Here is a 16,105-nt window from a genome sequence, read left to right as displayed (position 1 = left end):
TCAAGACTCCCAAACAAACATGAGTAATGCTCCCTCAAGTCTACTCCCATTGGCAATTCCATCATATTCGCATTAGCCTCCCAATAGCACCTCACATCTAGTTCTCTTAGGACTGCCACGTAATCCCAAAATCTTCATTTTCATAAAACATTATCACTACAATAGTCCGTAATTTCCGATGATTATTATCTTCCCACAATAAACTGCTAACCTCAATTAGCTCTTATGCTATAACTTCCAAACCTTCATTGTATTCAACAAATTGGTAAACTATTAGTCACACCCAAAGTTAAACATCAATAACATAATTGGTACAACTGAGTGATTAGTCTCCAACTACAAGTATCGTCTCAAAAATTTAAGTCACGACTAATTTCTCAAAATCAACACAAAATTTGAACTCCTAGTTACAACCAAAATATCACGCTCCTGCTGCGTACTCTGATAATTCGCCACATGCATAAAATTTATGTCCTCATAAAAACAACATCATCGAGTACAAGGTGGCTCCATACCTACTGACCAGAAAACTCTTATCACATTTTACAAGAAAAAAGGCTTGATCTCTCAAAACCATGAATTATTACACTTTTTGCTCAAAATACCAAGAATGCCTTTTTGAATCTATACCAACTATCATCCTTAAATCTGATATAGATCTAATCCCAAGACCTGCCACTAAAACCTCGAACTAATAACAATCATTATCCAAACTAGATCAATATCTTCAATCTCCAAAGAAATAATCTCCTTGAAAATCTCTATATCAATAACTCGACTCTAATCAACCCCATTTTAATGGTCACATACTAATCAGTCTCCCAAATAAATCAAGCTAGCACACCAAGGCTGCAGAATTAAAAACTTAAATCTTATTTCAATTCAGTCCTTCAAATCTGTAATTCTAAAACCTTAAATTATATTAGAATCATTTTCCAAAATTTGTAAGATTGATAAACTTTATATCCAATAATAAAACAATCAACTCCCGAAACTTTCAAAATCTAAAATATTAAATGATAACAATCATTTCCTAAAGTCTGCAAAACCTTAAACTTTTGGTGAAATTCCCGTAAATATATCCTTAAAGTTTGTTGAACTTACAATCTTCGATTCTAAAGTCTCGTGTCATAGATCCATGAAATCGAAAACCTCAAATATCTTACTCCCCAAAACGATCACCCAGACCATGCCGTTCCTTTCAAACCTTGATATTATAAAAGCAAACCAATTCGATAAAAGTTCAAGCCTATTACACTAAATATTTATACCTAACAATAGCATTCTCAGTCGTACCATCTTCCTGTCATAACTTAATCCTTAACCCACTTTTCAACTTTGAGCTAAATGAACAAATAAAATAAACTTAATAAATAAAATAACATGATTTCAATTCAAACAAAATAAAATCAAACCTTCAATTCAAATGAAATACCATCTTCCAGTGACGTTTTCAAAAGAATGCACGTATTCACATAAACATGCATGAACTCTTGAAGAAATGAAGGCACTGATGGGAGAAACGTTTTACAAAAAGGATGCCCATGTTTTAAAGAGAAAAACCCCATCCAGTGAAGTTTTCAAACGAATGGACGTATGACATGTATGCATGCATGTGATAGTATGTACGAGTGATGAATGCATGAATGAAAACCTATGTTGTTATATTTTAACTGTATAAAGTAATGCTTACGAGTCTTCGACTCATTTTAGTTTTTATGCATGTCCCTCCTCCCCAGGAACTGCATTGTCAGGCCAGACACGGCCCATGGGGAAGAGCACGGAAGTCTAGGCATGATTTTTAAACGTATGAGAGGCCATTTATTATAAGATTTATGTTTTCCGTTGTAAACCTCTTTTATTGTCAAAGCACGTTTTAATTTATAAACGTGTAGTCTCGCACCTGGGTATGCAAGTGAAAAGTTTTAAATAGGACGGTAATTCCTGTCGTCCTTTTCTAAAAATATTTTGAAAAAAGTCTCACCACAAGGACGGGCGTTACAGTAACACCCCAAACCCGGGTGGCCTGGAAATTTATTACTTGTCACTGAAGAATATATTTCCCAACACAACTAAAATAAAACCCCAAAAACTTTAATAGCAAAACTCAATCTCATGTATTCTAAATAACCACATTGAAAATTTCACAAAGTCATTACCGCAGCAAAATAAACTAAGGACTCCAAAATCTCCTGGTAGTCGTAACAAACCAAACTAATAATTTCATAAGTTTTACTAAACTCAAGATATAATTAAATCTAAAAGACATTAAAACTAAAGGACATCAAAATTCCTTCTTCTAACATCCTCTCCTCAGCTTAATCATGCTCACCAATCTAATCCAGGTCCTCAGTTGGACTTTCCACATCATCTGAAAAATTTTATGAAGATAGGGGGTGAGTTATCAACAACTCAGTAAGGAGAGGATATATGCTAGCGTGCAAACATAAGCATTTACAAAGTATACCATGCAAAACAAAATATTTTCCAGAGTTATCATGCAAAACAAAACATATTTTCAAAAGTAACAGAGCGATGATTTTGAGACAAGTAAAACCCCATAGTACTACTTTGGCATAACATAAACTGAGCATCATCATCAAATCAAAACAGAGCATCTTACAGAGTAGAGACCATGTTTCACCCCAGTGGTAGGGTTGTGCTATCCCCGGTGGCCAAACCAGGCAGAGACAGAGGTGAAATATTTCCCTTATTCTTCTCAGAACCTCAAGTGTGCATACATGAAAGACCACAATAAAACTATTTTGTTTCCAAAGTGGGTGCACTCAGAGACAGAGAAGTTGGTACCAACCCAAATAGAGCAGAGCATAACAGAGCAGAGCAGAGTAGAGACAGAGTCAGATACAAGATCAGTACACCATGCAAAAGGTTTTTAAATGCCATATCAAAATAAAATAGAGTATCAAAACATAATCAGATCACTCTCACATATTGAAAATAAAAGTCGATCTTTCTAAATAAATGCACAATTTTTCAGATTCTCAATATCGCTCTTTTTCAGATTTCAGAGACAATATAACAAAATTTAGCTCATGTCTACACAATGCATGTCAGAAAATATTTTCTCTTTTTCATACAGATTTCATGAGTAATGCAAATAAGCGACCCAAATTGTTTTTTTTTTCCCAAGTTCTCATTCCATCACAAAAATATGCAAACTTTTCAGAAAGTCAACCTCAGTCTCAATAATTCGTGTAAGGTCTAGCATAGGAACCCCGCTTACCTGACTCCTGCAGCGTATTATCTATGCCTTGAAAACAACCTCTAATGATTTCGTCACCTATTGATAGAAACAAAATATATACACCGAGTATTAAACGAAAATTGGCATAACTTCCATCTAATAATTAAAACCCATAATCCCAAACCATATAATAGCAACACCAACTCACTAAGACAACCATATAGTAAATTGGACATCCCGCATTTCAACCCAAAGTACCATATACTAATCTTTGATATTATCCTAAACACCCACCAAAGTCAACGCCAAACACAAATAATAAAATATCAATCCCACTTCAAAGGCCCCTAACTCCAAGCAATCACCTACAACTCAACCAAAACAACCATAATATTACTCCAAAAAATTTAACCTCCACTCCAATGATCGTATAAAAACCAAAACAGTACAAAAACAACAACTACTCAACTTCGAATATCCATTTGGTTTACTGCACATCCAACCCAAATAATTCAAAACTCAGAACAACCAACACAACCCTGAATAGTTACAAAACTCCTCCCACACAACCACGTCAAACCCAACAACCACCCTTTATAATCCTTTATCAACAACAAAACACCATCAGATTACAAAGCCCTCAAATTCGATTATAAACAGTAGAAATTTTCCAACGATCAAAATATTAAAAGCCACTAATTTACACCATGAAAAATAATGTAAAACGACACTAGGTTTCCTTACCCGTTCGACAGTGCTCAGCGTCAACACCACAGCAAGGAGATTAACCACTTCGCAGACGGAAGAGAACAAAAGAGAAATGGAAGAGAATGAGCGTCTAATGAGGGAGCTTAGAGTGGGGAAAACACAGCAGCACCACCTGGAGAATTCAAAGCCGGAAACGCATGAATTAGAGAAAAAAATAAGAGAAAGGCGTCGACTTGAGAGAGAAAGAGAGAGAGATAAATCTTGAAGACGAAACACCGTGCAAGCAGGAGATAAGAGCCAAGTCTGAAGAGAGAACACCAACTGCAGAACTAGAGGGACTCAAGAGAGAGAAACACAGTGATCTGCTGCAATGGAGGGATGCGACAGAGTGAGAAACTGATTTTGAGGGAAAAATCGAAAGTGAGAAGATTTAGGGCATGAGATTCAGAACCACAAAACAGAACAAACGACAAGAAGAAAAAAAAAGAATGAAAACAGAAGGAAGAGAGTAACATGGGAGAGAGGGATGCGGGGGAAAACAGAAAGAAAAGGAAACCGAAAGAAAAAGAGGGGGAAGAAAGAATCGGGGGAGGTTGAGGAAGAAAGGGAACTTATCCTAAAACGGCGCCGTTTCGCACTCTTCCAACAAAAGGCTAGGCCTTTGCGCACGGGTCTGGGCCTCACAAACAACTGGACCTTACACTTATCATTTGATGATATATATTCTCCATGTGATTAAAATTCCTGTTTTTATATTGTCGACAATCTATACTTGATTTCTTCCCACTCCAAGAAATTTGACATTTAGGGGAGACATTTATACTTGGACGAAATTCGTCCCGAAAATAGTACTGGCAGAAAAAAATAATATTCAAACCCTATAAGCAGCACCAAATGTTCGGACAAGGTGTATACTATTGACACCTTCCTTTTGAACAGACAAGGGTCATTTTATCACAATTATTTTTATTTTATTCTATATTATTAAATGCAACATGTAGTAGTAATAGAATGAGTGCAGTGTCATGCACTTTATTGAAAGAGATTTTGACCATTCCGACATAATTGGCAGCTGCTCTTTTCGTGTACATTTCTCATTGGACGTTAAACATTTCGGTAACACCTGGTCATGTTCATCACTTGATCACACGTCCATATAATGCTTAATATCAGCCACTAGTAGCTATAATTACGATTGTTAATCCTCGTCACCTGCTTTAAATCATATCGGAGTCTCTTATGAGTCTTTAGTGCTATGTAATTAACACTACAACAAACAAAGTCCCAAAAGATTGGAATTTCTAAATTTTGGGAAAAAAAAAATCCCAAGTTCGTCCTAATAAAACTATCTTAAAAGATATTTTGAGACAAAAATCACAAATTTGTCCTAAAAAATATCTTTTGGGACGAGATTTAGCTGGACCATTCGATCACGGTTGAATGGATTTTTTTTTCTAGGACGATTGAAATTCATTTTAGAAAGCCATTCAAATGGAGAAAAAAACGTTCAAGCAATATGTCTGTTTGAATGGGTATTTCATGGCCGGTCGATCGATATCAGTCCGTTCGAACAAATATACATGAAGAAATGTTCGAACAAACAAATTGATAGTTGAACGTAAATTATATTTTTAGTTTTCGAAAGAGGAGATATCTCATTCGGCTGAGCCTTTCAAATACTCTATAGTCCTGAAGTTTCTTATGAACCGTCTCTGTCTGGATGCCATTAGAGCTTTCATACGCTGTCGTTGGGGTCTGGAAGGTACCCCAGTGGTCTTTGCTATGCGGCGTCCTCGTAACGTCCTTGTCCGTTTATTGTTTGAGGATGATTTCTTGAAAGGTTTGTGTTGTGAAGCCTGTGATATAGATGGAGTTTTCAATCGTGTGTTCCACTTGAATCCTGAGTTCAGTGAGGAAGAGGAACGCTCCATGGTTCCGGTTTGGATTGTGCTCCCACGTCTGTATAATGCTTAATCTCAGCCACAGGTAGCTATAATTACGATTGTTAATCCTCATCACGTGATTTAAATCATATCGGAGTCTCTTAGGACTCTTTAGTGCTATATTGTAATTAATAATGCTTATAGACATAAACACTTGCTTTCATTAGTTAATTATTACTCTTCATAATAGCTTGGAATAGGCAATCACCTTGATTAAGTACTTAATCAAATGACAAGTTACTTAATTGAATACAAGAGGTATGACCCAATGCCATGTGGAAGTCCCCCTCATTTAAGGACGAATTGAGGAGTTGTGTGATGCCCTCAAAGCCCCGCTTGGGATGTAACAGAGACTTGGAGCATCGAGACATGTAACATAAGGTTACATAACAGTTAATATGCAATGCATCCTAGAATGCAACTAGCAGTATGCAATAATAACAGCGGAATAAGGGTGAATAATTATAGTTGACACCAGAATGAATTAAAACATTCAAATAGCTTTAATATTCATCATGAGTTCAAATGATAAGGTAGCATATCCTCAATACAAAATACTTAAATAAGTCTCCATGATTATATCAACTCTTTCATATGCTCTAAGGTACGAAGGGTTAGAGCTATCAACATCAAAATAAGATATAATCTTCAATTGAGGTCAAACTCATCTTCAATCAGTCGGATCCATTGGTCCATCCTATCCTTCCTCGTTTGGTCCTGATATAACTTTTATTATCCCAAGAGGAATGGTAGTGGGTCCACAAGGAGTGAGGTTTACTTGAAATCTTAGTAAGTTAAATAATCAACTTGCACAAAGATAATATATGCATGATTAATGATAAACACGAGAAGCATGCTATACAAAAAATTAGTATTTATGATATGAGCCCATGAGAATGGAATCTCTTGAACCAACAATCAATTTGAAAACTCACCCAAGAAAGCCAAAATTAAGTCAATGGATGGAGAATCTAGACTCATTAAGAACTTGTTTCAAGAACCTAGATTATATTAAAATCTAGACCCATTGAAGAACCTGTCTCAAGAACCCAGATTACAAGAAGGAATGCCACAAAGGTTGTGATTTGCCTTTGATAAGTTCAAAAGTTCATCAAAGAACAAGAGCAGATAAATTCAACTCACAATAAATAAATTAATCAAATTTAATAAACTTCTTAACATGAGGCTACAAAGAGTATTTAAACTAAAACCTAATTAAAACTCTAGTCAAAATAAAGTCATTTCTTCCAAAAATACACCTAGATGAATAGTATCACAGCTACAGTAAATCGGTTGTAGTACTTCTTTAAACCCTAGTTCCTAAAAAGTAACTTTCCAAATAAGCCCTTGGCCAAAATACAAGGCCTTCCCAAGCCCAATTATTCTAGACTAATAAAATAAGCTCATTTAATGAAATAAACAAGTCCACGGCCTTCAATCACATAATCATAATAATAGGCCATAATTTATGTTGCACTCTTCCATCACTTGCATCACGTGGGTGATCACTGGATCTCCTACTCTCAAGTCAATCTTGAATATTCGGCTCTTACTAGACTCGTGTCAAGTGGACTGTAACAATCCTTGCATTACTTCATTGATCTTCTTAGCTCTTGATCTTATAATTGGCCCATCTGGAACTTGTAAAGGATCTTTAAGACTAGGTCCACCTTGGTTCCCATCACTCCCCCTCTCCTCAAAAGGATTCAACCTCGAATCTCCACCTACATCAAAGGGAAAAATGTTAGTAACATTGAAAATAACAAAAATATGATACTTACCTAGAAGATCCACTTTATATGCATTTTCATTAATTTTCTCAAGAACTTGAAAAGGTTCATCCAAGCTACTCCTATCATCAACAAGCAAAAGCATCAAAGTTAAAGGAGTAAGTGGATTAAAACCAAAAAGAATTTCTAATAGAGAATAAGAAATAGTAGTATGCAAGGTTTTATTATATGCACTCTAATAAGGGCAAATGATTCTCCCGCAAACGTCCATGTAACAATTTAATGAATGGCAATTGATACTTCCACAAATGTTCATGAAACTCTCATAAAGCTTTCCTTACACCAAAATGACCACTCCAATTATATGCAAACTCAATTAACAACAAGCAATACTCCCATAAATATTCATGCAACACGTTAATGAATGACAAATGATACTTCCACAAACGTTCATGCAACACGTCAATGAATGGCAAATGATACTCCTACAAACGTTCATACAACACATCAAAAGTCTTCCTTACACCAAAGTTACCCAACATACCACCATGTCTATCACACACAAGCAACTTACGCATAAAACTAGAAGACACACAAAATCTATTCTTTCTAAACAAGTACCAATCTAGTTTATTGAACTTACCAAACGATGTTTTCTCACATGTTCCATACACACTAGCAAAGTCATCATCATTAACATGCAGTTTCTTATCACATTCAAATCTCAATAACTTTGCATTTAAAATAAAGATAAGCACATACCTTCTTGCTAATACATTAACCACAAAATTTTCCTCACCATGTGTGTATTTGATTACATGAGGACAAGTCTCATGTTTTCAGATGATTTGAATATTTCAGCTGAGGATCAAGAATGAAAGCGGGGGAACCAATAAGATTGTTATGTGGAGGGGGCAAGTAGTGCTGAATTTTTGGAGACTACTATTTAGAAGATTAATTTGTTCTATCAATTTAGATAATTGGACGTTGACACTTTTGTTAAAGCCTTAAGGAGTTGATCTATTTGTTAGATTATTATTTTGGTGACCGTGTAGAAAGAGTTTTATGTATTTTTGTGGTAATAGATGTATCTATATTTATTGAGTTCTTTTGAAATTAAAGGAGGTTATGTTTATGGAGTATTTCGAAATATTCTTTTATATTTTGAAAGATGAACTTAGACGATAGGTAGTAACTCTCCGAGGACCAGGGCGTTACAGCTACAATAAGCCAAACAAGTTCAACATATTTGGTTACTATAGATCAATCATCTTTTTTATTTTAATTATGTTGGCTTGGATTTAGAGATGAGATGATTTTAGATGAAAGATAAAAATTGAAAAAAATATTGTTAAAATATTATTTTTTAATATTATTAATATTTTGGGATTTGAAAAAGTTGTAACGAAAAGATGAGATGAGATGAGATGAAATACTTTCTGAATCCAAATAGACCTAAATTTCAAACGTTCCCTCCCTCCCTCACGTTTATTTCCATTTCCTCGTTTATCCCCATTCTCTTTCCATGCAGTGGCTTCCTGTGCAAACCTATTTCCTTTAGTTTTGAGAAATGACTTCCTCCACCATTGGTTCAGTCCGGCTAAACATCATAAAAAAGCACACGTTATAAATTATGATAATAGTACATAATATAAAAAATAAAATATGACCGATAGATCTTCAAAATACAACCAAAATAAATTAGATAAAAAAATTATAATAAAAACTCAAAAATAAATAATATTTTATTATTATATAGACCTTGGATGGATGATTTAATATGTGATTGACTTTCGAGTGGGATAGACAAAAATAATTAGAAAATGTTAAATTAGGTAAATTTTGATTAATGGGATAGCCAATGCTCCTATATGGCATAGTACCAAACTTGAAACTAAATATTTACTAACAAGACAAGAATGAGCATAAATATATGATTTGGAGGAAAATAACATATGTCATAAATATATATGATTTGGAAGAAAATAACTAATACCCCATGTCAATTTAAGTTTACATCATTCTCATCGGGTTGGAGAGAATTTGCTCTCAAATTTTTCTTTCCATTTGTTGTATCGTCCCAATGATCATAGAAAAACTAAAATTGATTTGATCGGCTCGAAATAAAATAATATTGAACATCTTATACTCCAAAATTAAGCTTCTTTCCCACATCTCAAATCAAAAAAACATATTTTGCATATGAGAGTTTGAAAAAAAAACCTCAACTCCAAGAAAATCAACATAGTTAATTGTCTCAAAAGTTATTTCATGATTTTCAAACTTCAAAACTTCACCACCATTTTCTTTTTCCAAATTCTCTATGTTTTCAATAAATATAGTTACCTCATATACTAGGTTATCTCCATCAGGATAGATATCATAGATTGGTATAGAGTTTCACCCAATATATGGAAGAATGTCTATCCTCAAACTGTTCTTCCTCAGAGTAGTAAATCCAATCAAATTGATGCAATAAATCAATGAAACATTCAACTTGAAGAGTACCAAGAAATTCTGGAAAATCAACTCCAAAAATGAGGTCCCCATGACGCTCCTCCCAACCATGGTGCTCCTAGAATAGTGCACAATTGTGATACGGGTTCTCAAAACTGGAATCAGAATCATGATCTTCCATCCCACGATTACCGATATCCTGCACTGTTAGATGCATGGTTAACTCTGCAACCTGTCTCTACAAATCCTCAATCATCACATCTTGAACGCTACAATTATGGTGCGGGACTTCCTCATTCAGAACCTGCCCACGACGACCATGACCACTAGCCATGGAAACTGATGAGATATAACCCCAGGAAAGATGTTTAAGCTTTGATGCTAGCTGATGCCGGATAGAATTTAGATTAATTCTGACGGCTAGTTTTAATAAATGATCAATGCAAAGAAGGTAAGAAATTCGCCCAAAACACAGAGAAAACTCTAAAAATTATTGATTAATAGTAAAATTGGGTATTATTTTATGAAACTCACAAGTAAGACTTAAATAACTGCAAAATTAAAAATTATTGTATGAGAAATAAATACATAAATAAACAAGAATCCAAAAAAAATTTCGCCAGAATCAAAATCAAAATCACTTAAAAAATTTGAAACCGAATATTTACTAATAAGGCAAAACTGGGCATAAATATATGGAGATATTAAGTTTTTCCTTCCATATTTGTACATATTCATTTTCTTAAGGTAGAATTTCAATGCAAAAACATAGAATTTGGACTTAGATACCCCATATCAATTTGGTTTTGCATCACCATGTTGATAGGAACCAAGGTGGACCTACTCTTAAAGATCTTTTGTAAGTTCCAGATGGGCCAATTACAAGATCAAGGGCTAAGAAGATCAATGAAGAAATGCAAGAATTGGTGCAATCCATTTGGGATAAAGCCAGCAAGAGCCCAACACTCAAGATGGGTCTGAAAGAAGGAGAACCAGTTTTGATCCACTTAATTCCAGCTGTGGAAGACATGACTTAGAAATATGGCCTATTGTTATTGGAGGCTTCCAATTTGGTTAAATGATTTATTTTATTAGTTTAGAATAAGTAGGCTTGAATATGCTTGGCCCACATGTCTTATTTCTTATGAACTAAGTTTTTTGGGAAGGCCTTGTATTTTGGCCAAGGGCTTATTTGGAAAGTTATTTTTTAGGAATTAGGTTTTCATTAATTTATGATTGTATGCAAGGTTTCCAATCAGGTCTGATTCTATCTTTTATTTCTTGCATATTTAATTCTAGGGCTTCATTGTTCTAGGAATGATTACAAAAAAAAAAAAATAGTGGTGGCTGGCAGATTTCTTCACTATTGTTAGGGTTGCTGAAATTAATTGTTCTAGGGTTTGTGTTGGCTGAAATCGCTTATTCTAGGGGCTGCCATATATCACTTGCCCTAGGGTTTTTGAGTTATTGTTAGGGTGTTCTCAACTGCTTATTCTTGATTGTGATCAAATCAGTTGGTGAAAAGAAAAGAAAAAAAAATTCTGAGATTTTTTCTTGAGCCTTATCATCAAAGGGGGTGCATACATTATTCTAGTTGGTATCTTGTCTTATAGTTACTGTTTCATTCGTTTAATTTTCTTGATTCAAGTGCCATTTTTTTTTTCATTCCTTTAGTGTTTCTCTTGTTCTTGTTTCTTGGACCTAATTACTAGTTAGGATAAAACAAGGTTGCTTTGTCTTGATTGAGTCAATTAGTTCTTAAAGAACTTGAGTGGGGAAACTCTTGAGGTAAAAGGCAAGAGAATGTGAGACTATTATCGGAAAAAAGCCAATTAAGAGTGAAACACGAGTGGAGTGTCATTATTCGAGTGTAAACACGTATGGGAGTGTGTGAGGTTTAATTGTTTTTGCCACTAAATATTCTTTTGTGTAGCACCTGATAATGTCTCATCGAAGTAGCGCATCACCAAGGGGAGAGCAGATAACTCATTCTTTGTGTTGCAAGCCATGCAACAACAGTTTGAGTGGTTGAACTTGGTGTTGGGTGAAGTGAGGGATAGGATGGATCATCAAGAAGCAACGATTAGAATTCTACAAGGTGGGAGGGATGGGAGGCAATGTGAGCATAGAGTTGAAAATAAGTATGAGAATGAAGGAGATGGTGAGGATGAGGAAGACTTCGCATCTGACGTTGGGTCAGGTAGAAATAGAAGAGTTAGGCATGAAAGAGGACTTGAGGGAAATCTAAGGGGTTGGGATGGTGTAGATAGAGACCTTGGTAGCATCAAAATGAAAATATTATCTTTCCAAGGTAGAACTGACCCTGAGGTTTATCTAGAGTGGGAGAAAAAAATAGAGTTGGTGTTTGACTGTCATAATTACTCTGAGGAGAAGAAAGTGAAGTTGACGGTAATTGAGTTCACTGATTATGCTATTATTTGGTGGGATCAATTAGTAACCAATAGGAAGAGGAATTATGAGAGGCCTATAGAGACATGGGGAGAGTTGAAAGCTCTTATGAGGTGGAGATTTGTTCCTAGCCATTACTATAGAGACCTTTACCAGAAATTACAAAATCTTGCACAGGGGTCTAGAGGATTACCATAAGGAGATGGAGGTGGCGATGATTCGGGCTAATGTAGAGGAGGACCGAGAGGCCACCATAGCTAGATTTTTGAGTGGTTTGAATAGGGACATAGCCAATGTAATTGAATTGCAGCATTATGTAGAGATACAGGACATAGTGTACATGGCTATGAAGGTGGAGAGGCAAATAAAGAGAAAAGGGACAGCAAGGTACACTTCGGTTTCTAGCACTACTTGGAAATGAAAAGGGGATAGGAATGATCCAGCTGAAGCAAAGAGAAAGACCGAACCACCTAAGGGAAAAGATGAGGGAACTAGCAACAAATCCAAGGTAGAATCCCAACCTTCACGTAATAGAGATATTAAATGTTTTAAGTGTTTGGGTTCAGGGCACATTGCTTCTCAATGTCCAAATAGGAGGGTGATGATTATGCATGACAATGGGGAGGTGATGATTGAGAGTGAGGGTGACAGTGATGAGGTGCCCGAGTTGGTTGATGCTAGTGATGATGATGGAGTGGTATACCCTGTGACAGGTGAGTCTCTTGTTGCCAGACGTGCTCTCAATGCACACATTAAGGTGGATGATGCAGAGCAATAGAGAGATAACATTTTCCATACTAAATGCCATGTTAACAATAAGGTATGTAGCATGATCATTGATGGGGGGAGTTGTACTAATGTGGCTACGTAACTCCCCGGTCCCGCACGGGTCAGACAGTTACTTCCTAACACTTAAACTCACATTTCAACAATATAAAAATAGACTCAAAATTCTCAATATCTTATAGAAAATTTGATTCAAGCCACTATACTTAAATCATCTCACCCAAAACCTCAAAATCTTGATCCTCAGCTGAACCATCAAAATATCTGAAAAATATTATGGAGATAAGGGTGAGTTATCAACAACTCAGTAAGCAGAGATCATATATAGCATGTAAACATGAGCATTTATAAAGTTCGGTATGCAGAACAAGACATTTACTTTCAGAATGCAGAAACAACATATTTTCTTTCGAAATGCATAAACAAAACTTGTTACAAAACGTCAGAGCGAAATTTTCAAAAAAACAAACTTGTTCCCAAAAAAAAAAAAAAGGTCCTTTGGCATATCCAAACTGAAACATTATATTCATATCATCTCATAGCATCACATCGGGACAAATATCATGTTTCACCCCTATGGTAGGGTTATAAACCACCATTATACTCGTGGCTAGGCCGTATTCCATGTTTCACCCCCATGGTAGGCTTATAAACCACCATTATACCCATGGCTGGGCCTTATTCCATGTTTCACCCTCGTGGTAAGATTATAAACCACCATTATACCCGTGGCTGGGCCTTATTCCATGTTTCACCTCCGTGGTAGGGTTATAAACCATCATTATACCCGTGGCTGGGCCTTAACAGAAACAAAATGGAACATCATCAGAACAGAATAACATTCAAATACAGAATCAGAACTTCATGCCAAGGTTTTCAGATGACGCATCATATCAAAACAAAATACTGAATAGCTTCAGATCATTTCACATGTTCGAAATAAATAGAATCCAAAACTTCTTTAGTTATTCATAGCAAAAACTTTTAGATTTTCATATTCGCTCCTTTTGCATAGTTCAGAAACAGAATGCGCAAAATTAGCTCATGTCTACACCAATCATGACAAAAAATAATTTCTCTTATATAGAATTTATGCATATGCAGAACAAACATTTGCGGTCGTTTCATATTTCTTCTCAAACAAACATGCATATTTTTAAAGTCAACCTCATTTCATTTCTTTTATGTAAAACTAGTATATGAACCCCGCTTACCTGGACAACTTAGCTTTTCAGAAATTTTCTCAAAAATGTCGAGTCGACTATAAATCGTCACCTATAAAAATAATCACATAATTTTCGTAAGTTTTTAATCAATCACGGATTTCGATATTTAAGCCTAAGCTTCTTAAATAACCTATTTTAATTCCTCAAAACTTAAAACGTTCATAATCCCAAAATATATCATCACTTTCTAAAATCACCAATATCCACCATAACCCACCTCAAACACAAAATATCAATATTTAAACCCGAAACAGCCAACAAATCTCATAGCATAAACCAATCACACCAACAACTCCATCCAATCCAACCGACCCCCTTACTCCTCGGACTCAGTCCGGCACAACCAACCAATTTACAGTAAATATGAGTTAGCGCGAAAATACATTTAAATCTCAAAAGTTCTTTGAGAAAATACTTACAATGCTATAATATAATTTTTGAAAGATCACGGAGATGCTAGAAGCGGCAACGTAGCAACAAAACAGTGTCAAATGCACTGTGGCCGTGGGTCTCAAAAACCCACTTTTGAACGGTGACAAACCAAGACCCGAGATTGCTAGGGTAGGGCTTGGAGATGTCAGTGAAGCTGGTGGTGGTGGTGGTTGGCCGTGGGTGGCGGCGTGGGCAGCGGTTGAAGGCCAAAATGCTCAAATCAGAGATGGAGATAGATGGGCTTCACCAGTGACAGATTGGAGCCAAGGATGGGTGCATTAGGTTGCTAGGAGGTCGAGGATGAAGTGGTGAAGAAATGGTGGCCGGTGGTGGCGCGACGGCGGCGCACGAGCACAAGGAACTCCGCGGCATAGTGTTGCGCGTGGCGGCAAACGGCGACTCGAGAGGGGCTGAGATTGGAGGGAGGTGGTCGCCGGAGGGTGGGGAAGGCCGTGGGCTGGGCGGTGTCGCCGGACATAGGCGCACGGCGGCGGGTTGGGAGAGGAAGTAAAACGCACGGGGAGAGGGAGAGAGGGACGTCGCTCGCGGGAGGAAGCAGTTCCGGAAGAGGAAAAAAAAAAGAGAAAAATGAATGAGGTCTAATCCTCACAACTTAGGTCACAAAAATCCAACGAAAATTATTTCAAAACAATAGTTTAAATAAAATAAATTTAAACACAGTGACTAAGTAAAATAAAATAATTAAATCCAACAGTACAATAATTTTAAAACCCACAAACTAATTTAAATTAAGAAAAATTTAAATGCATAACAATTATTAATATTAAGGAAACATGTCAAATTTAATTTTCACAATTTAAAAAAAAAATCATAAAAGTAAACCCACTAAAATCTGAAAATTTAAAACAAGAAAATCAATTTTTTAAATTAATAACAAATAATCCTTCAATTAAAAATACACAAAAATACGGGGTGTTATAGGCTAGCACTACTTTGGTTGATAAATTGAATTTACCAACCTTAAAACACTCTAGACCATACAAATTGCAGTGGTTGAATGATTGTGGAGAGGTTAGGGTGGATAAACAAGTGTTAGTTACTTTTTCTATTGGGAAGTATCAGGATGAGTGCTTTGTGATGTTGTGCCTATGCATACAGGCCATATTTTGTTGGGGAGGCCGTGGCAGTATGATAGGAGAGTGACACATGATGGGTTCAAGAACATGTACATCTTTGAAAAGGAGGGCA

The sequence above is a fragment of the Juglans regia genome, chromosome 3 (assembly GCF_001411555.2).
Source record: "Juglans regia cultivar Chandler chromosome 3, Walnut 2.0, whole genome shotgun sequence".
Classification (NCBI taxonomy): domain Eukaryota; kingdom Viridiplantae; phylum Streptophyta; class Magnoliopsida; order Fagales; family Juglandaceae; genus Juglans; species Juglans regia.
The sequence above is the reverse complement of the archived record's forward strand: the minus strand, read 5'-3'. Positions refer to the sequence as shown.